Below are 23,170 nucleotides of genomic sequence, written 5' to 3'. Positions count from 1 at the left end.
AGTTGAACATTGAGAACACATGGACACAGAGAGGGAAACAACACGCACCAGGGCCTGTTAGCGGGTGGGGGGTGAAGGAAGGGAACTTAGAACTTAGTCAACAGGTGCAGCAAACCACCATGGCACAAACCTGCATGTTCTGCGCATGTATCCCATTTTTTCTTTTTTTTAGAAGAAATAAAGAAAAAAAAGAAGAAATAAATAAAAGAAATCATGTCTGGTTTGTTGCTGTTGTTGTTTTTGTTTGAGACAGGATCTCACTGTGTCACCCAGACTGGAGTGTAGTGGCACAATCTCGGCTCACTGCAACCTCCACCTCCCAGGTTCAAGTGATTCTCCTGCCTCAGCCTCCTGAGTAGCTGGGATTACAGGCATGTGCCAACACACCCGGCTAATTTTTGTATTTTTAGTAGAGACAGGGTTTCACCATGTTGGCCAGGCTGGTCTCAAACTCTTGACCTCAGGTGATCTGCCTGCCTCGGCCTCCCAAAATGCTGGGATTACAGGTGTGAGCCACCATGCCCAGCCAATCATGTCTGGTTTTTTGTTGTTGTTGTTGTTGTTGTTGTTGTTGTTTTTGTTTTGAGACAGAGTCTTGCTCTGTCACCCAGGCTAGAGTGCAGTGGCGTGATCTTGGCTCACTGAAACCTCCACCTCCTGGGTTCAAGCAATTCTCCTGCCTAAGCCTCCCGAGTAGCTGGGATTACAAGCGCCTGCCACCGCACCCAGCTAATTTTTGTATTTTTAGTAGAAACGGGGTTTCACCATGTTGGCCAGGCTGGTCTCGAACTCCTGACCTTGTGATCCACCAGCCTTGGCCTCCCAGCCACCGTGCCTGGCCTGTTTTTAATACCTTAGAAAAAAAAAATGAGGGAAAATTTTTAAGCTGATTCCTCATGGCTGACCTTGGTGAGTCTTAAGACACCAACAGAAAAGAGTCCCTTCTGTGGCATTCTAAGTGTGCAAAACGAAGATATATGCATGAGCCTTATGTAACACTTAATGAAACTGTCTTTATAAGATGCTAAACCCACATACTCAAAGTCTCCCCCAAGTACCATAAAAATCCATAGGCCGGGCACAGTGGCTCACGTCTGTAATCCCAGGACTTTGGGAGGCCAAGGGGGGCAGATCACGAGGTCACGAAATCGAGACCAGCCTGGCTAACATGGTGAAATCCCGTCTCTACTTAAAACACAAAAAATTAGCTGGGCGTGGTGGCGGGCACCTGTAGTCCCAGCTACTCGGGAGGCTGAGCCAGGAGAATGGCGTGAGCCTGGGAGGCGGAGCCTGCAGTGAGTGGAGATTGTGCCACTGCACTCCAGCCTGGGCGACAGAGCGAGATTCCGTCTCGCGAAAAAAAAAAAAATCTATAAAAAAAAAAAATTTCATGCTAAATATAGAAAGAAGTCTGTGAACCTTTTAGAGCTAATATTGTAGTAACTCTACCCAAAGCACCTTATAATCATTTAAACACACTCAAGTTAAATACAACAAACATGGGCCACACCACTCACACTATTACCCATATGCACAGAGGAAAGTCTACTTCTAAAAGCATTCGCCCTCTATAGAACTCAATCTATTGTGCATGTGTAAATATTATTTATCATTTCAATGCACACTCCACAGGTTTCATAAACCATAACACTTCACTTGAGAAAGATTGTTTTCACCCTGTAAATGTGGTCTCATTGGTAGCAAAATAAGACCACCAGACAAAACATTTTGTGTGATTCAAAGAAGCTAAACTGAGATATGCGTGTTTCCTGCTTAGGAATTATGAATGAGGCAGTAGAAAAATCATGAAGTCACAAAGATCTTTCTCATTAAAAAAATGTCATTTAATATCTTGCACAACAGGGACTTTACTATACAAAAATGTCATCATCCTACGGACTTCAGGAGTATCATTTCAGTATGCTATACTCGACCAAATGGGAATTCCAAAAGAAAACATGACAACTTACTTAAACTCTTCAATATCCGAAAACTCCTTGAAATGACAATAGCTCCACAAGTTTATCATAGCTATTAATACAGGTCAGACATCACAGCTTATCTTAGAATTCAAACAGTGTTTCAGAGAGGCCAGGCAGAAGAGGGAAGGCTGTTGAGGGGGAGGCCGGGCCAAAACACAAAGAGCCACAGGAACCCTGATCAGAAAAACTAAGGCAGGCAGAACACTGGCTGCCTCTCCTCTCCTAGATCACTGAGTGAGATTTGGAACCCAGCTCTCTTCTCAGTGCATCAATGATTCTGTTGTAATGTACCTCTTGACTGATGAAAGAGAAGTAGCTTTCCATTTCAGATCCTGCATGGATAAGTTAAAAGAAACATTTATAAACAAAGAGCTCACTGGTAGTATTTTTCCAACTCTATTTACAGAAGACATCTGTGTTTTAATAAGGACTCTCCAGCTGAAAGTCACTCTTCTTATTTTTCCATCATCTGAAAACTGTCACACTAAGATTTTAACAAAATGGCAAAACCCATGAAAAGATCATTCATCCTGACCAACCGGGATTTATCCCTGGGATGTAAGGATAGTTCAACATACGTAAATCAATCAATGTGATACATTATATCAACAGAATGAGGGACAAAAACCATATGATCATTTCAATTGATGCTGAAAAAGCATTTGATAAAATTCAACATCTCTTCATAATAAAAACCCTCAAAAAACTAGGTATAGAAGGAACATAGCTCAAAAAGCCATATATGACAGACCCAAAGCTAGTATCATACTTAATGAAGACAAACTGAAAGCCTTTCCTCTGGGATATGGAACACAAAAAGGATCCCCACTTTTACCACTGTTATTTAACATAGTACTGGACACCCTAGCTAGAGCAATCAGACAAGAGAAAGAAATAAAGGGCATCCAAATTGGAAAGGAAGAAGCCAAATTATTCTTGTCTGCAGATGATTATGATCTTGTATTTGGAAAAACCTAAAGACTACACTAAAAAAACTATTAGAACTGATAAATTCAGAAAAGTTACAGCATACAAAATCAACATACAAAAATCAGTAGCATTTCTATATGCCAACAGTGAACAATCTGAAAAAGAAACCAAAAAGTAATCCAATTTATAGTAGCTCCAAATAAAATTAAATACCTAGAAATTAAGTTAGCCAATGAATTAAAAGAGCTCTAAAAGGCCAGGCACAGTGGTTCACGCCTGTAATCCCAATACTTTGGGAGGCCAAGACAAGAGGATTGCTTGAGTCCAGGAGTTCGAGACCAGCCTGGGCAACATAGTGAGACACTATCTCTACAAAAAATACAAAAAAATTAACTGGGCTTGGTGGTTCAAGCCTGTGGTCCCAGCTAGTCGGGAAGCTGAGGTGGGAGGATTGCTTGAGCCCAGGAGGTCAAGGCTGCAGTGAGCTGTGATCGTGCCACTATACTCCAGCCTGGGTGACAGAGCAAGACTGTCTCAAAAACAAACAAAAAAGTTCTCTACAATGAAAGTTATAAAACACTGATGTAAGAAACTAAAGATACAAAAAAATGGAAAGATATTCCATGTTCATGAATTGGAAGAATCGGTATTTTTAAAATTCCCATACTACTCAAATACTGAACTTTCTATGGAATCACAAAGACCCAGAATCGCCAAAGCCATCCTGAGGAAAAGAAAAAAAGCTGGGCCGGGTGCAGTAGCATATGCCTGTAATCCCAGCACTTTGGGAGGCCGAGGTGGGTGGATCACCTGAAGTCAGGAGTTTGAGATCAGCCTGACCAACATGGTGAAACCCTGTCTCTACTAAAAAAAAAAATACAAAAACTAGCTGAGCCTGATGGCATGCCCCTGTAATCCCAGCTACTCGGGAGGCTGAAGCAGGAGAATGGCTTGAACCCGGGAGGCAGAGGTTGCAGTGAGCCAAGATTGCACCACTGCACTCCAGCCTAGGTGACAGAGCTGAGACTTTGTCTCAAAAGAAAAAAAGAAAGAAACTGGAGGAATCACATTACCTGATTCAAATTATACCACAGAGCTATTGTAACCAAAATAACATGGTATTGGCATAAAAACAGAAACATAGACCAATGGAACAGAATAGAGAATCCAATAACAAATCCATAAATCTACAATAAACTCATTTTCAACAAAAGTACCAAGAACATACATTGGGGAAAGGACAGTCTCTTCAATAAATAGTGCTGGGAAAACTGTATAGTTACACGCAGAAGAATGAAACTAGACTCCTATCTCTAGCCATATGCAAAAATCTAATCAAAATGGATTAAAGATTTCGATCTAGGACCTCAAACTATGAAACCACTACAAGAAAACATCGGGGGAAACTCTCCCATTGGTCTGCAAAGATTGCTCGAGTAATACTCCAAAAGCACAGGCAACTAAAGCAAAAATGGACAAATGGGATCACATCCGGTTAAAAAGCTTCTGCACAGCAAATGAAACAAAGTGAAGAGTCAATCCATGGAATGGGAGAAAATATTTGCAAAATATTCATCTGACAAAGGATTAATAACCAGAATATATAAGAAGTTCAAACAACTCTATAGGAAAAAAAAATCTAACAATCAGATTTTTTAAATGGGCAAAAGATCTGAACAGACATTTCTCAAAAGAAGACATACGAACAGCAAACAGGTATATGTAAAGGTATTCAACATCACTGATCATCACAGAAATGCAAATCCAAACTACAATGAGATATCATCTCACCCTACTTAAAATGGTTTTTATCCAAAAGAAGGGCAATAAAGAATTCTTGCAGGCTGGGCACAGTGGCTCACGCCTATAATCCTAGCACTTTTGAGAGGCCGAGGTGGAGGATTACCTGAGGTCGGGAGTTGGAGACCAGCCTGGCCAACATGGTAAAACCCCGTCTCCACTAAAAATACAAAAATTAGCCGGGCATGGTAGTGCACGTCTGTAATTCCAGCTACTTGGGAGGCTGAGGCATGAGAATCACTTGAACCTGGGAGGCAGAGGTTGCAGTGAGCCAAGATCACGCCACTGCACTTCAGCCTCAGCAACAGAGCAAGACTCTGTCTCAAAAAAAAAAAAAAAAAAAAGAATTCTTACAAAGATGTGGAGAAAGGGGTAAGCCTCGTGCACTGTCGGTAGGAATGTAAATTGGTATAGCCACTATGGAGAACAGTTTGGAGGTTCCTCAAAAAACTAAGAATAGAGCTACCATATGATCCAGCAATCCCACTGCTGGGTATATACCAAAAGAAGGGAAATCAGTATGTCAAATACATATCTGCACTTCCATGTTTATTGTAGCACTATTCACAATAGCCAAGATTTGGATGCAACCTAAGTGTCCATCAACAAACAAATGGATAAAGAAAATGTGGTACATACACACAATGGAGTACTATTCAGCCATAAGAAAGGATTAGAACCTGTCATTTGCAACAACATGGGTGGAACTTGAGGACATTATGTTCAGTTAAATAAGCCAGACATAGAAAGACAAACTTCACATGTTCTCATTTATTTGTGGGAGTTCAAATAAAACAATTGAACTCATAGAGACAGAGTAGAATGATGATGGTTAACAGAGGCTGGGAAGGGTAGTGTGGGGTGTGGGGGAGTGGGGGCAGTTAATGGGTACAAAAATATAGCTTGATAGAATGAAGAAGATTTAGTACAACAGGGTGATTACACTCAACAATAATTTAATTGTATATTTTAAAATAACAGAGTATAATTGGAATGTTTGCAACACGAAGAAATGATAAATGCTTGAGGTGATGGATATCCCATTTATCCCAATGTGATTATTACACATTGTATGGCTGTATCAAAATATCTCATGTACCCCATAAATATTATCTACTATGTACCCATAAAAATAAAAGTTTAAAAAAGATGCCCCAACCATCATACACAGTTATAAAACAGCAATAACATAGCTAACATTTACAGCATTTGCTACATACTAGGTACTGCTGTATAACTGCTTTATACATATTAACTTATTTAATCTTGAAGATAATCCTGTGAGACAAGTACCACTAATAACCTCATTTTACAGCCATGGAAACTGAGGCACAGAGAAATTAAATCTTTCTCAAGATCGTACATCTATTAAATGGCAGAGACACAATTTGAATACAAACTATGCAAAGAATATTGAGCCTGATACAGTCAGACCAACTGATTCAAGAAAAAAAGCGCTGTGTGAACATTGCATAAATATTCTACCAAGGGATAATAATCATGATCTTGTATGTATCTCACAACATGGTCTTGTAATATAGAAAACAAAAACTGACAATGTAAGGCAAATGTGACAAATCTATGATCTTTATTTTTATTTTTTTTTAAACAGGGTCTCGCTCTGTCACCCATGTTTGAGTGCAGTGGCATGACCTCAGCTCACTGCAGCCTCCCCCTCCTGAGATCAAGCAATCCTCCCACCTCAGCCACTTGAGAAGCTGGGACCACAGCTGTGCACCACCATGCCCAGCTAATTTTTATATGTTTTTTTAGAGACAGGGTTTCGCCATGTTGTCCAGGCTGGTCTCAAACTCCTGGGCTCAAGCAGTCTGCCTGCCTCGGCCTCCCAAAGTGCTGGGATTACAGACATGAGCCACTGCGCCCAGCTCTAAATTCCTGATTTTTTTTTTTTTTTTTTTTTTTTTTTGAGACGGAGTCTCACTCTGTCACCCAGGCTGGAGTGCAGTGGCGTGATCTTGGCTCGCTGCAAGCTCCGCCTCCCTGGTTCACGCCATTCTCCTGCCTCAGCCTCTCGAGTATCTGGGACTACAGGCACGTGCCACCATGCCCGACTAATTTTTTGTATTTTTAGTAGAGATGGGGTTTCACCATGTTAGCCAGGATGGTCTCGATCTCCTGACCTCGTGATCCGCCTGCCTTGGCCTCCCAAAATGCTGGGATTACAGGCGTGAGCCACCGCGCCCGGCCCCTAAATATTATGAGACATTTTAACACATCTCTCAAAAACTGAAAGCTCGCCAGGTGCGGTAGAGATCAGGAGTTCGAGACCAGCCTGGCCAATACGGTGAAAACCCATCTCTTAAAAATACAAAATTAGCCAGGCGTGATGGTGCGTGTCTGTAGTCCCAGCTACCTGGGAGGCTGAGGCAGAAGAATCGCTTGAACCCAAGAGGCAGAGGTTGCAGTGAGCCGAGATTGTGCCATTGCACTCCAGCCTGGGTGACAGAGCGCAACTCCATCTAAAAAACAGATTTAAAAAAAAATTTTTTTTTTAAACCTGAAAGCTCAAGAAGACAAGAAATTAGTAAGGATATGGAACATTTCAATCACAAAAGTGGCATCTTTGATCTAATCCTTCCTCAAAGACAGGCATTTTTTTTTAAGTATATATGACAAAATTTATCAAAATGCTACTAAACAAAAATTACAGGAGGCCATAACAGTTTTGGATTGAGTTCCTGCACTAGGCTTTAACAGACAAGACTAAAAATGAAAACGGAGTTACCCGTGCTAAAGTTCTACTAAGTTGTTCCACTAAGTTGTTATCTGACTTTCCAAGAAATCAGGAAAGAGAGATAACAGCCAATCACCCAAACTGGCCAGCTTCAATCTTCAATTGGCATAACTAAAGTCCCTCCGCTTTAACTCTTACACAAAAGAAGTAGCCTGAAGTTAGTTGATGCTAACAAATCAGTTACTTTTCTGTTGTTTGATATCCCTGCCTTTGCATTATAAGAACTTTGAAAGGGCTAATAATACACTCTCAGGTCTTTGCTTCTGCTTTTTTAAGCCCTTCTCTGACTATAAAGCCAAATTCTTCCACTCAGCTCATTGGTACACTTATTCTATTTTAGGAAATGAAGAGTTGCTGGACTCTAGAATAGCAATAAAGACTATTGAAGTCTTTAAACTATATTTATTCTAATTTTGTCCTTTAACAGATGTGGCTACCACAAAGGGACCTGAAGGAGACTGCTGAAGACCCTGAGACCCTAAGCTCTGCTAACCCCTTTTTGGAAGAGAATCTGTCTTCTCATGGAGCCTAAAGAGTTGTGAAGATGGGTATGGTGGCTCACAGCTGTAATCCCAACACTTCGGGAGGCTGAGGCAGGTAGACTGCTTGAGCCCAGGAGTTCGAGATAGCCTGGGCAACATGGTAAAACACATCTCCACAAAAAAAAATACAAAAATTAGCTGGTTGTGGTGGTGTGCACCTGTGGTCCCAGCTACTCAGGAGGCTGAGGTGGGAGGATCGCTTGAGCCCAGGAGATCAAGGCTACAGTGAGCCATGCTCAAGACACTGCACTCCAGCCTGGGCAACACAGTGAGACCCTATCTAAAACAAACAAACAAACAGAAAAAATAGAGTCGTGAGTAAATCTCTCTCAGGTCTGAGCTCTGTTCTTTTGCCTTTGATCTCTCTGATCTCTTTGCCTTTTGGGGTACCAAGGGTTAGTTTGTGTTGTGAGAGAGCACTTGATGATGAGACAGCTAGGGTTAGTTTGTACTGTAGCATGGCACATGACTTTTGGGTTTGTGGTGGCTGACAAGTCACTGGCAAGGGTTGCATCTTTTTGCTTCCTCTTTGGCGACATTTCATGTGTGGTTCTATAAAAGGCTTGAGCCAAGCCCCCAAGAATATGGCTGGACAGAAATGTGGGTTACACCTCACTTGCTACTAATATATGGACGGACAGAAATATAGGTTGCGTTATATTTGTAGTTAGCGTAAAGAGCTACAGTTTTATAAGGCAGAATCACCCAAAAAATTCTGGAGATAATCCTCCAGTGACTTACACTTCCTGGACAAAAATTGAGCTTATGGCCTAGAACCCATCTACTGAAAAGTAAGCAGATTAAACAATATGAATTATTTACTCAACACCAATTTTCTTCTTTTTTGTGACTGAAAGAAACCCAGCCTGGCAATCTTCCTTGCAACTAGGAGAGTCTATGTTACATAGTGCTAGTAAGAAGATGCAAGAGGCCGGGCACAGTGGCTCACGCCTGCAATCCCAGCACTTTGGGAGGCCGAGGTCGGCGGATCACGAGGTCAGGAGATCGAGACCATCCTGGCTAATATGGTGAAACTCTGTCTCTACTAAAAATACAAAAAATTGGCCGGGCATGTTGGCACGTGCCTGTAGTCCCAGCTACTCAGGAGGCTGAGGCAGAAGAATCGCTTGAACCCGGGAGACGGAGGTTGCAGTGAGCCAAGATTGTGCCACTGCACTCCAGCCTGGGCAATAGAGCGAGAACCTATCTAAAAGAAAAAAAAAAAGATGCAAGTGGAAATTGCTGCATGGAATTTCTGGGGATGCTATTGCTTTCTTGATGAAATTGTACTTTTTACTTCCCCCTTATTATAGCCTGGAACAAAGACATGATGCGCACATAAAGAGTAGTTATTAGGGATGCTCAACCAGTAAGTATAATGCAAATATTCAAAAAAATTTTCCAAAATCCAAAACACCTCTGGTTCCCAGCTTGTGGATAAGGGATACTCAACCTTTTACTGGCCACCAGTAAAAACCTTGCTTGAAGGGGTCAGAGAAGGATTCCCAGAGGAAGTCATCCTTCAGTTTTCTTCAAGAATAAGAAAGAGCTTGTCAAATAGAACAAGCAAGGAAAGGGCATACTGAGCAGGTGTAAAAGCATGTGCAGAGTCTCAGAGGAATAAGAGCATGGGATATTCTAAGGAATGGTGAGAAACTGGGTTTGGCTCAAAGCCTGGTGGGTACATGTTAAGGAATTGCAAGCTTGTGATGAGCCTAGCATGGAAAGCAAGAACCAGAAAATAAAAAATTTTTAGGGCAAGGCACAGTAGCTCATGCCTGTAATCCCAGCACTCTGGGAGGCTGAGACAGGAGGATCACTTAAACCCAAGAGTTCAAGGCCAGCCTGGGAAACATGGTGAAACCCCATCTCTACAAAAAATACAAAAAACATTACCCAGGCATGGTGGTGCATGTCTGTGGTCCCAGATACTTGGGAGGCTGAGATGGGAGGATCACTTGAGCCTGGGCAACAAAGCAATACCCTGTCTCTACAGAAATAAAAATAGTCAGGCATAGTGGTCCCAGCTACTTAGGAAGTAGATCTTGAACACCTTGCATTAAGTGATCCTCCTGCCTCGGCCTTCCAAAGTGCTAGGATTACAGGTGTGAGCCACTACACTAGGCCGAGTATTTATCATTTATATGTATTGGGAACATTTCAACTCCGCTCTTCTACCTACTTAGAAATATACAATACATTGTCCAGGCACGGTGGCTCACGCCTGTAATCCCAGCACTTTGGGAGGCCGAGGCGGGCGGATCACAAGGTCAGGAGATCAAGACCATCCTGGCTAACACGGTGAAACCCCATCTCTACTAAAAATACAAAAAATTAGCCGGGCGTGGTGGCAGGCACCTGTAGTCCCAGCTACTCGGGAGGCTGAGGCAGGAGAATGGCGTGAACTGGGGAGGCGGAGCTTGCAGTGAGCCGAGATCAAGCCACTGCACTCCAGCCTGGGCAAAAGAGCCAGACTCCGTCTCAAAAAAAAAAAAAGATATATACAATACATTATTAATGATAGTCACCATACTCTCCTATTGAATATTATAACTTTTTTTTTTTTTTTGGAGATGGAGTTTTGCTCTGTCACCCAGGCTGGAGTGCAGTGGCATGATCTCGCCTCACTGCAATCTCCGCCTCCCGGGTTCAAGCAATTCTTCTGCCTCAGCATCCTGAGTAGCTGGGACAACAGGCACATGCCGCCACACCCAGCTAATTTTTTGTATTTTAGTAGAGATGGAGTTTCACCGTGTTGCCCAGGCTGGGCTCAAACTCCTGAGCTTGGGCAATCTGCCCACCTTGGCCTCCCAAAGTGCTAGGATTACAAGCATGAGCCACCGCGCCCAGCCGCTTTTTTTTTTTTTTTTTTGAGACCGAGTCTCACTCTGTCACTCAGGCTGGTTGCAGTGGTGCAATCTCGGCTCACTGCAACCTCCACCTCCTAGGTTCAAGCGATTCTTGTACCTCAGCCTCCCAAGTAGCTGGGACTACAGGCACGTACCCACCATGCCCAGCTAATTTTTTTTGTAATTTCAGTAGAGACAGGGTTTTGCCATGTTGGCCAGGCTGGTCTCGAACTCCTGGCCTCAAGTGATCTGCCCTCCTTGGCCTCCCAAAGTGCTGAGATTACAGGCATGAGACACTATGCCCAGCCTATAACTTACACTTTCTATCCAACTATATGTTTGTACCTATTAACCAACTTTCTCTATCCCACGCACCCTTCCCAGCCTCTGGTAACTATCATTCTACTCTTTACCTCTATGAGATCAACTATTTTAGTTCTCACATATAAGTGAGAACTTGCAATATTAGTCTCTCTGTGCTTGGCTTATTTCACTTAACATAATGACTTCCAGTTCCATCTGCGTTGCTGAAAATGACAGGATTTCATACATTTTTATGTCCAAATAGTGATCCATTTTTTATATATACCACATTTTCTTTTTCCACTTATCCATCAATGAATGCTTAGGTTGATTCCATATATTTGCTACTGTGAATAGTGCTGCAATAAACATGGAGATGCAAGTATCCCTTTGGTATATTGATTTCCCTTCCTTTGGATAAATACCCACTAATGAGATTGCTGGATCATATGGTAGTTCTATTTTTTACTTTTTTGAGAAATCTCCATACTGTTTTCTATAGTGACCATACTAATTTACATTCCCCCCAAGAATATAAGAGTTCCCTTTACACCGTTTCTTCATCAGATCTGGTTTGTTTTTTGTTTGTTCATTTTTGGGGTTTTGGGGTTTGTTGTTGTTGTTATTGTTGTTGTTGTTTTTGAGATGGGATCTCACTCTGTCTCCCAGGCTGGAGTGCAGTGGCATGATCATAGCTTACTGCAGCCTCAACCTCCTGGCTCTAGGGATCCTCCTGCCTCAGCCTCCTGAGTAGCTGGGACTACAGGCATGTGCCAGCACACCCAGTTAATTTTTGTATTTTTGGTAGAGACGAGGTTTCACCATGCTGCCCAGGCTGGTCTCGAACTCCGGAGCTCAAGCAATCGCACCTGCCTCCATCTTCCAAAGTGTTGAGATCACAGGCACTGGCCACCGTGCCTGGCCTGTTTTTGTTTGTTTGTCTAAGACAGGGTCTTGCTCTATTGCCAGGCTGGGGTGCAGTGGCATGATCACAGCTCACTCTAGTGTCAATCTGGGCTCAAGCGATCCTCCCACCTAAGCCTCTCGAGTAGCTTAAACTACAGGTGTGCACCACCACATCCAGGTATTTTTTTTTTTTTTTTTTTTTTTGTAGAGATGGGGTCTTTTTGTCTTTTTGATGGTAGCCATTCTAAATGAGATAATACCTCATTGTATTGATTTGCATTTCCCTGATTAGCAAATTTTTTATGATGTTGAGCATTTTTCGTATACCTGTTGACCATTCCTATGTTTTCTTTCAAGAAATTTCTGTTCATGTCCTTTGCCCATTTTTAAATGGGATTATCGGGGTAGGGAGAGATGGTTTTTTATTTTTTACTGTTGAGTTGTTTGAGTTCCTTGTATATTCCAAATATTAGCCCCTTTTTGGATAAATAGTTTACAAGTATTTCCTCCCATTCAAAAGGTTGTCTCTTCACTCTATTGTTTCCTTTGCTGTGCAGAAGATTTTTAGTCTAATATAGTCCCATTTGTCAATTTTTGGTTTTGCTGCCTATACTTTTGAGGTCTTTGCCATAAAATCTTTGCCTAGACCAATGTCTTGAAGTGTTTCCTCTGTTTACTTTTCTTTCTTTTTTTTTTTTTTTCTTTTTTTGAGACAAGGTCTCTCTCTCTTACCAAGGCTGGAGTGCAGTGGCTTGATCATAATTCACTGCAATCTTGAACTCCTAGGCTCAAGAAATCCTCCCACTTCAGCCTCCCAAGTAGCTGGGACTACAGGTGTGCACCACCATGGCTGGCTAATTTTTTATTTTTTTGAGTCAGGGTATCACTCTGTTACCCAGGCTGGAGTGCAGTGGTGTGATCACAGCTCACTGCAGCCTCAACTTCCTAGGCTCAACCAATCCTCTCACCTCAGTCTCCCAGGTAGTTGGGACTACAGGCACACGCCACCACACCCAGCTAATTTTTTTGTATTGTTTGCAGAGACAGGGTTTCACCACGTTGGCCAGGCTAGTTTCAAGCTCTTGAGCTCAGGCAATCTGCCTGGCTTGGCCTCCCAAAGTGCTGGGATTACAGGCATGGGCTACTGCACCCAGCCATTTTTTTTTTTTTTTTTTTTCTAAAGACAGGGTCTCACTATATTACCCAGACTCATCTCGAACTCCTGGGCTCATGTGATCCTCCTGCCTTAGCCTCCCAAAGTACTGGGATTATAGGCGTAAGCCACTGTGGTCTAATTTTTTTTTTTTTTTTTTTTTTTTTTTTGTAGAGACAAGGTCTCACTATGTTGCTCAGTATTCTTTTTTTTTTTTTAAGACCCAGAATAACATGCTGAAACCCCTATGTTTTCTTCTAGTAGTTTTGTAGTTTGGGGTTTTACATTTAAGTCTTTAAATTATCTTTATTTTATTTTATTTTATTATTTGAGACAGAGTCTCACTCTTTTGCCCAGGCTGGAGTGTACTGGTGTGACTGGATTTGACTTTTGTATATAGTAAGAGATGGAGATCCAGTTTCATTCTTCTGCATATATAATATACCATGTTCTCAGCACCATTTATTCAAGAAAGTGTCTTGTCCCCAGTGTACGTTCTTGGTACCTTTGTTGAAAATCAGTTGGCTGTAAACACGTGGATTTATTCTGTTCCACTGGTCTATGTGTCTGATTTATACCAATATCATGCTGTTGTGCTCAGTATAGCCTTGTAATATACATTGAAGTCAGGTAGTATGATGCCTCCAGCTTTGTTCTTTTTGCTCAGGACTGCTTTGGCTATTTGGTCTCTTTTTTGTTTCCATACAAAATTTTACGACTGCTTTTTCTATTTCTGTGAAAAATGACATTGGTATCTTCTTTTTTTTTTTTTTTTTTTTTTTTTTTTGAGATGGAGACTCACTCTGTCACCCAGGCTGGAGTGCAGTGGCGTGATCTCGGTTCACTGCAACCTCCACCTCCCAGGCTCAAGCGATTCTCCTGCCTCAGCCTCCTGAGTAGCTGGGATTACAGGCGCACACCATCACACCTGGATAATTTTTGTATTTTTAGTAGAGATGGGGTTTCACCATGTTGGCCAGGCTGGTCGCAAACTCCTGACCTCAGAAGATCCGCCTACTTCAGCCTCCCAAAGTGCTGGGATTATAGGCATGAGCCACCGTGCCTGGCCTTTTTTTTTTTTTTTTTTTTTTTTTTTTTTTTTTTTTGAGACGGAGTTTCACTCTTGTTGCCCAGGCTGGAGTGCAATGGCCCGATCTTGGCTCACCGCAACCTCCACCTTCCGGGTTCAAGCGATTCTCCTACCTCCCCTCCCGAGTAGCTGGGATTACAGGCATGTGCCACCACACACAGCTAATTTTGTATTTTTAGTAGAGACAGGTTTTCTCCATGTTGGGCAGGCTGGTCTCGAACTCCTGACCTCAGGTGATCCTCCCGCCTTGGACTCCCAAAGTGCTGGGATTACAGGCATGAGCCACTGTGCCCAGCCAACATTAGTATCTTTTTTTTTTTTTTTTTAGACAGAGTCTCACTCTGTCACCCAGGCTGGAGTGCAGTGGCACAATCTCGGCTCACTGCAACCTCTGCCTCCCAGGCTCAAGCGATCCTCCCGCCTCAGCTTCCCAAGTAGTTGGAACTACAGGCATGTGCCATCATGCCTGGCTAATATTTGTATTTTTAGTAGAGATAGGGTTTCACCATTGTTGGCAAGGCTGGTCTTCAACTCCTGGCCTCAATCCACCCACCTTGGCCTCCCAAAGTGCTGGGATTACAGGAGTGAGCCGCTGCGCCTGACCCAACATTGGTATCTTGATAGGGATTTCACTGAATCTGTAGATTGTTTTCGGGTAGCATGGTCGTTTTAACAATATTAATTCTTCCAATCCATGAGCATAAGATATCTTTCTATTTTTGTGTGTCCTCTTCAATTTCTTTCATTAGCGTTTTGCAGTTCTTCTTGTAGGGTCTTTCACCTTCTTGGTTACATTTATTCCTAGGTATTTTATTATAATTTTTGTAGCTGTACTGTAATTGGGATTGCCTTCTAGATTTTTTTCAGCTAATTAGTGGTGTATAGAAATGCTGATTTTTGTGCATTGATTTTTGAATCCTGTAACTTTACTGAACTTATCAGATCTAAAAGATTTTGGTGGAATCTTTAGGCTTTTTCTAGATATAAGATCATTTTATCCGCAAAGAGGAACAATTTGACTTCCTCTTTTCCAATTTAGATGCCTTTTCTTTCTTTCTCTTACCTCACTGTTGCAGCTAGGACTTCCAGTACTATGCTGAATAGGAGTGGTGAAAGTGAGCATCCTTGTTCCAGTTTTCAGAGAAAAGGCTTTCACAGCTTTTCCCTATCAGTATGCTATTAGGTGGGGGTTTGTCATATATGGCCTTCATTATGTTGAGGTATGTTCTGTCTATGACTAGTTTGTTGAGAGTTTTTATCATAAAGGGATGTTGAATTTTATAAAATACTTTTTCTAGATTTTGAAGGTTACCTTAACTCTGACTACCTGGAACAGTTAAATTCTGAAATGGCTGGTTTGATATGAGACAGACAAGCAAAGCTTCTTGGTTACAGACACACATAAGTGTTGCTCATAGATATTGGGGTTTGGGGATGGTTCTGAATACTTCCAAGTAGTCTTTTTGGGAGCATTTAATTTTTGTTCCCCAAACAGTCTTGGTATATACTGACATCTCAGTCACCCAGTGACTCTGAAAACTGGTATGTCAGAAATACCTAATAGGCTTTCTCCTAACTTTTACCTTTAAGTAGAACATCTACTATCTCACATCATCCTTACTGCCCAGTTCTTAGCCATCTCAACAAAAGTTACTTCATATAATTCCATGACTATAGAGCTAAACTCTTTTCTGATAGAGTAGTTATTAAAACACAGAAGCACTGGCTGGGCACGGTGGCTCATGCCTGTAATCCCAGCACTTTGGGAGGCTGAGGCAGGTGGATCACCTGAGGTCAGGAGTTCGAGACCAACCTGGCCAACATGGTGAAACCCCATCTCTACTAAAAATATAAAAACTAGCCAGGCATGGTGGTAGGCACCTGTAATCCCAGCTACTTGGGAGGCTGAGACAGCAGAATTGCTTGAACCCAGGAGATGGAGGTTGCAGTGAGCTGACATGGTGCCACTGTACTCCAGCCTCAGCGACAGAGTAAGACTCTGTTAAAATAATATCACATACCACTGATGAAGACACTTTTTTAACTTTTAAGTTTTTAACTTTTAATAAAAGTTTTAAGTTCAGGAGTACACATGCAGATTTGTTACATAGGTAAACTTGTATCATGAGGGTTTGTTGTTCAGATTATTTCATCACCTAGGTATTAAGCCTAGTACCCATTAGTTATTTTCCCTGATCCTCTCCCTCCACTCTATGATAGGCCCCATTGTGTGTTCTTCCCCTCTATGTGTCCATGTGTTCTCACCATTTAGCCCCCACTTATAAGTGAGAATATGCAGTATTTGGTTTGATGAAAACTTTTACAGTGAGATCTCAGAAAGGCATACAGAGAAATAAACACAACCATGAAATAAGATACTGATAATCTGAGGAAAAGCCTTAAGTATTTTAGATTCAGACTACAACAATAATCAACATTTAAAAGAGAAAAGATTCACTCTCTAGACAATTTCATAAGTTACTGTTTGGAAAGTTAAAAAATTAGTCAGTTTTTAGTACAGTTGTGACACTGAGGCCACCGTAGAAGCACCAGCATTTTGAGATCCAGTATCTAAGTTTTCAGACAAAGCTCCCAAACAGAAAATATAAAAACCTTTACCTATTCAAGCACAAAAATAAAATATCCCAAAATAACATAACATTCACTTACTAAAATGTTCCTCTTACTTTCCTTAAACCACAACTGTTACAACACTGCAAGAAATTTACAGTTTGCATGACAAACTGCATATGCACTAAATAATAAATGTATAACCATGAATGCGAATGAATCAATTTTTCAGTATCAAGCAGATGGCAGATACTAGCTCTTTTAGTTTCTACATCTTTGAAGCTCAGTTTTCTCATTTATGAAATGAAAGTGTAACTACTTACAAGATTGTTATAGATACTATGCAATAAAATGTATACATGTTCTTAATACAGTACCTAGCTCAAAGAAATAGCTCCATAGATATCAGCTACCTATATAACAGAAATAATAACTAGCCCTTAAATAGGGTGAATTATTTATAACATTATTCTAATGCTTTACGCATAATAGTTCATTATATTTTCTCAACAACTCTAAAGGTAGATATTATTACAATCCTCATTTTGCAGATGAGGAAACGGAGGCACAGAAGTCAAGGTCAGAAAGTTTGTAAGTGGTACAGCCAAGACTCAAACCCAGCTAGGCATGGTAGCAAACACCTGTAGTCCCAGCTACTCAGGAAGCTGAGACAGGAGAATTGCTTGAGCCCAGGAGTTCAAGACAAGGCTGGGCAGCATAGCAAGACCCCATCTCTCAAAAAAATTTAAAAATTAGCCAGGCATGCTGGTGGTACATGCCTGTAGTCCTAGCCATTCAAGAGGCTGAGGCAGGAGGATCACTTGAGCCCAGCAGTTCCAGGTTACAGTGAGCTAAAGTTGTGCCACTGCACTCCAGCCTGGGCAACAAAGCAAGTGCCCCCGCCACTGCCACTTTTTTTTTTTTTTTGAGACAGAGTATCGCTAGGTCACCTGGGCTGGAGTGCAGTGGCATGATCTTGGCTCACTGCAATCTCTGCCTCAAGCGATTCCCATTCCTCAACCTCCGGAGTAGCTGGAATTACAGACATGCACCAGTACACCTGGCTAACTTTTGTACTTTTTGTAGAGACGGGGATTCACCAAGTTGACCAGGCTGATCTCAGACTCTTGGCCTCATGTGATCTGTCCGCCTCTGCCTCCCAAAGTGCTGGGATTAAGGTGTGAGCCACCACACTTTGCCAAGGCCCCCCCAAAAAAAGGTATCATTGCTCCAATAAAAGCCTGTATAAAACATACAGAACGGACAAAGGAGGGAATGATCAATCATGCTATGAAAACTATGATAATGGTAAGAAAACAAGGCATCTCATTTCACATAATCATCAAAAATAAAATCACACCTAAAAAATAGTGGGGCCAGGGGCTGGGCGCGGTGGCTCATGCCCGTAATCCCAGCACTTTGGGAGGTCAAGGCAGGTGGATCACTTGAGGCCAGGAGTTCAAGACCAGCCTGGCCAACATGGCAAAACCCCACCTCTACTAAAAATATTAAAAAATTAGCTGGGCATGGTGGTGCGTGCTTGTATTCCCAGCTACCCAGGAGGCTGAGGCAGAAGAATCACTTAAACCGGGGAGGCAGAGGCTGCAGTGAGCCAAGATCGCACTACTGTACTCCAGCCTGGGTGACAGAGCAAGACTCGGTCTCAAAAAAAAAACACAAAAACAAACAAACAAACAAACAAAATATATATATATTTGTACCACTGCAGGTGACAGAGTGAGATCCTGACACTCTCGTTTGCTGACTTTAATGAATCAGGCAGCCACATTGTGTGCTGTCATAGAGAAAAGGCCACAATGGCAAGGAACTGAAGGCAGCCTTCAGCAAGAACTTGAGGCCCTCAGTTCGGTGACCTGCAGGGAACTGAATGCTTCCAACAACCACATAAAGTTAGTAGCAGATCCTTCCCCAGCTGAACTTCACATAAGAGAGCAGCTCTGACTGACACCTTCACTATAGCTTTCAGAGACCTTGAAGAAGGCAATCCAGTAATCCAGTTGAGTCAGACTTGGACTCTTAAACTACAGAAAAAGATATAATAAATATATGCTCTTTTAAATCACTACATTTGTGGTAATATTGCTTTGTTGTTGTAATTTTGTTTTTTTGTTTGTTTGTTTTTTGAGACAGAGTCTCGCTACATCGCCCAGGCTGGAGTGCAATGGCATGATCTTGGCTCACTGCAACCTCTGCCTCCCGGGTTCAAGCAATTCTCCTGCCTCAGCATCCTGAGTAGCTGGGATTACAGGTGCCTACCATCACGCCCAGCTAATTTTGTATTTTTAATAGAGATGGGGTTTTGCCATTCGCCATGTTGGTCAGACTGGTCTCGAACTCCTGACCTCAGGTGATCCGCCTGCCTCGACCTCCCAGTGTGCTGAGATTACAGGCGTGAGCCACCGCACCCAGCCTGTTGTTTTTTAATAGAGACAGACTCTTGCTATGTTGCCTAGGCTGGTCTTGAACTCCTGGCCTCAAGCAATCCTTCTGCCTCAGCCTCCCAAAGTGCTGAGATTACAAGCATGAACCACTGCACCCAGCCAAAATTATTCTTTTTTTTTTTTTTTTTTTGAGACAGAGTCTCACTCTGTTGCCCAGGCTGGAGTACAGTGGTGCGATCTCAGCTCATTGCAGCCTCCGCCTCTCAGGTTCAAGTGATTCTCCTGCCTCAGCCTCCGAGTAGTGGGATTACAGGTACGTGCCACCACGCCCAGCTAATTTTTCTATTTTTAGTAGAGATGGGGTTTCACCATGTTGGCCACACTGCTCTCGAACTCGTGACCTCAAGTGATCCACCTGCACTGGCCTCCCAAAGTGCTGTGCTGGGATTACAGGCATAAGCCACTGTGCCCAGCAAAATTGTTTTTGTTTTGTTTTGTTTTGTTTTTGAGACAAGGTTCTGCTCTTGTTGCCCAAGCTGGATTGCAATGGTGCTATCTCGGCTCACCGCAACCTCCACCTCCCAGGTTCAAATGATTCTCCTGCCCCACCCTCCCGAGTAGCTGGGATTACAGGCATGCGCCACCATGCCTGGCTAATTTTGTATTTTTAGTAGAGATGAGGTTTCTCCATGTTGGTCAGCTGGTCTCAAACTCCGAACCTCAGGTGATCCACCCACCTCAGCCTCCCAAAGTGCTAGGATTATAGGCGTGAGCCACCTCGCCTGGCCAAAGTTGTTCATTTTTAAAGAGAGACTTTTATGGTATGTGAATTATTTCTCACTAAAGCTTTTTTTTTTTTTAATTTACATTGATACTTTGCTGTGGGATGGGATTCCAGGTTTTATAGTTTTCACAATACATACCAACAGACTTACATCATGGGTAATGACGTGTACTTGAATTATCTCATGAGACTAGAACAATCATTTTCTTACAAGATTTCAAGGAAGGAGACTTTCTAGGAAGTTTCCAATTATACTCCCAAACAAAACTAGGACTATTATAAGAAGAAAGCAAGAGCCTTTTACTGTGTCCCAACAGAACCACTCTTTTTTCTTTTTGACATCCTCAACAGAAGCACTCTTAATTTGAAACATTAAACAGGTTGTCAGCCACTGCTACGCTGCAGCTGAAAAGCTTTTCCACTTACTAGAGGGTAGAAGCTGGCACAATTATTCCATTTGCTTTTATTTTCACAACTGCACACACATGTGCCACTTCCACTTCCACATACTTCAGTTCCTCCCTAAATAAATTTCACTAACATCCAAATCGTTCCAATTTTCTTTTTTCTTTTTGAGACAGTCTCTCTCTATCACCCAGGCTGGAGTGCAGTGGCGTGATCTCGGCTTACTGCAACCTCCACCTCCTGGGTTCAAGCAATTCTCCTGCCTCAGCCTCCCAAGTAGCTGGGACTACAGGCATGTGCCATCGCACCTGGCTAATTTTAGTATTTTTAGTAATGACGGGGTTTCAGTATGTTGGCCAGGCTGGTCTTGAACTCCTGAGCGCAGGTGATCTGCCTTTCTTGGCAAAGTTCTGGGATTACAGGAGTAAGCCAACATATCCGGCCTACTTTCATTATTTCTAAGAAGCTAAACACACTTAAAAGAGGAGATTTTCTGTAATCTCAGCACTTTGTGTGGCCAAGGTGGGGGGATCACTTGAGACCTGGCGTGAGCCACTGTGCCCGGCCAACTAAGGTCTATTTTTAAGGATGACCAGATGATCCTAAATTCCAAAACTAAATTATTTTAAAGGAAGACAAATAAACTGGCCGGGCATGGTGGTTCATGCCTGTAATCCCAACACTTTGGGAGGCCAAGGCAGGAGGATCGCTTGAGGTCAAGAGTTTGAGACCAGCCTGGCCAACATGGCAAAACCCCATCTCTACTAAAAAATACAAAAAAAAATTAGCCGAACATGGTGGTGCATGCCTGTGGTCCCAGCTACTCGAGAGGCTGAGGCAGGATAATCGCTTGAACCCGGAAGGTGGAGTTTGCAGTGAGTTAAGATCACGCCACCGTACTCCAGCCTGGGTGGCAGAGCGAGATCCATCGCAAAAAAAAAAAAAAAAAAAGGCATACAAATAAACTACATAAATCCACACTCTAATTGTAAAGTAATCCATCAACCAATCTTTATTTTGCTATCTAGGACAACTAAAAGTCCTTAAGTTACCTGCACCAGAAGTCAAATATTTCCTTTTATCACCACTGATATACTTTTTATTTAACCTGACCTTTAAAGCTCGATAATCATCTGTACTTTGTAATCAAAGATAAAACTAAACATCACCTACCGGTGCACTACAGCTATTAGATCAGGAGTCGGCAATTTTTTCTGTAAAGGGTAAAACAGTAAATATCTTAGGCTTTGAAGGCCAGGTACAGTGGCTCATGCCCGTAATCTCAATGCTTTGAGAGGCCAAGGTGGGAGGATTGCTTGAGGCAGGAGTTTGACACCAGCCTAGGCAACATAGCGATACACTATCTCTACAAAAAAATTTAAAAATTAGCTGGGTGTGGTGGCACATGCCTGCAGTCCTATCTACTTGTGAAGCTAAGATGGGAGGATCCCTTGAGCTCAGGAGTTCAAAGTTACAGTGAGTTATGATCATGCTACTGCACTCCAGCCTGTGTGACAAAATGAGACTCTATTAAAAAAAAAAAAAAAGGCTTTGAGGGCCATATGGTCTCTGTTACAAAGTACTCGATGAGTACAGACGTGTTCCAATAAAACTTTATTTCTAAAACATTGGTCCAAGGGCTGTAGTTTACCAAATACTGTATCAGACTATATTATATGCAACCAAAAATAAACAGACCTATTCCCCCCTTTCCCATTGATAATGTTTTCACCATAAAATTAAACAATTACTTTCTAAAATACCACAAAATACATTTAACTAGCTTTCTTCTATTTTGTAATAGGCATTCATAGTGGGATAACGCTATCCCTATTGCCTCAAATGAGGAATAACAGCCAACTATGAGATTCAGGTTTAGGATTCAGATTTGAACCACACACACTGTACAGAAAGACTGAGCCAATAAATAAAAATAAAGCATTTAGGTTCACATCCAGAATCTATTTGACCCCAGCAGAGGCAAAAGTGAGTTCACCATATTGGAACATATCCACAACCTAGAATAAAATAACTCCCAGGGAAAATGAAACCGCCTTTGCAAAATTGTAACAGTAAGAGAAATCTAACATCGCTGACTCCATCTTGCTTCTAACCACATAAGCTAAACTGTCCCTGTCCATATCCAGGCATAAGCCAAGCTAACTATGGGAGGAATTTAGCTCATGGTTTAACTTTAAAACAAAGATGATAACAGTCCCTTCAGGAAACTAATCCCCTGCTTGCTTGGGGATGAAACTGCCTTTATAAAACTAACAGACTGGCCACACAGTTAGAATTATGGTTCAGGGGTCATGCAGCCAGAGGTCACAAGATTTGTAACTTCCCCAATTGCTCCTACAGATAACATCACTATTGCAAAACCTAAGACTGGTGTTTGAGTATTTTTCAGACCTTGCATTCTGATGCATCAGATGGCACCACCTGGATTGGCAACCTATAACAAGAAACCAGCTTGACTGGTCTTGTGACACCCCCAACCACCACCACCTAGTAACTAACTCAGTGCAAGAAGGCAGTTTCAACCCCCTATGATCTCAACCTTGACCCAACCAATCAGCACTCCCCAATCCCTAGCCCCCTGCCTGCCAAACTATCCTCGAAAAACCCTAGCCTCTAAATTCTTGGGGAGATAGACTTGAGAAATATCTCTCATTCTCATTGCTTGGCTTGCTCTGTG

General features: G+C 42.2%; 1 protein-coding gene across 5 annotated transcripts in view; it reads right to left on the bottom strand.

Annotated features, from left to right (window-relative positions):
* Positions 1-23,170, bottom strand: part of TESK2 (testis associated actin remodelling kinase 2) — a 147,679-nt gene that overhangs the window by 78,576 nt on the left and 45,933 nt on the right. The window lies entirely within an intron of this gene.

The sequence above is a fragment of the Pan paniscus genome, chromosome 1 (genome assembly GCF_029289425.2).
Source record: "Pan paniscus chromosome 1, NHGRI_mPanPan1-v2.0_pri, whole genome shotgun sequence".
In the NCBI taxonomy this organism is placed as follows: Eukaryota; Metazoa; Chordata; class Mammalia; order Primates; family Hominidae; genus Pan; species Pan paniscus.
Note: the sequence above shows the minus strand (reverse complement) of the source record. Positions and strands in the feature narration are given on the sequence as shown.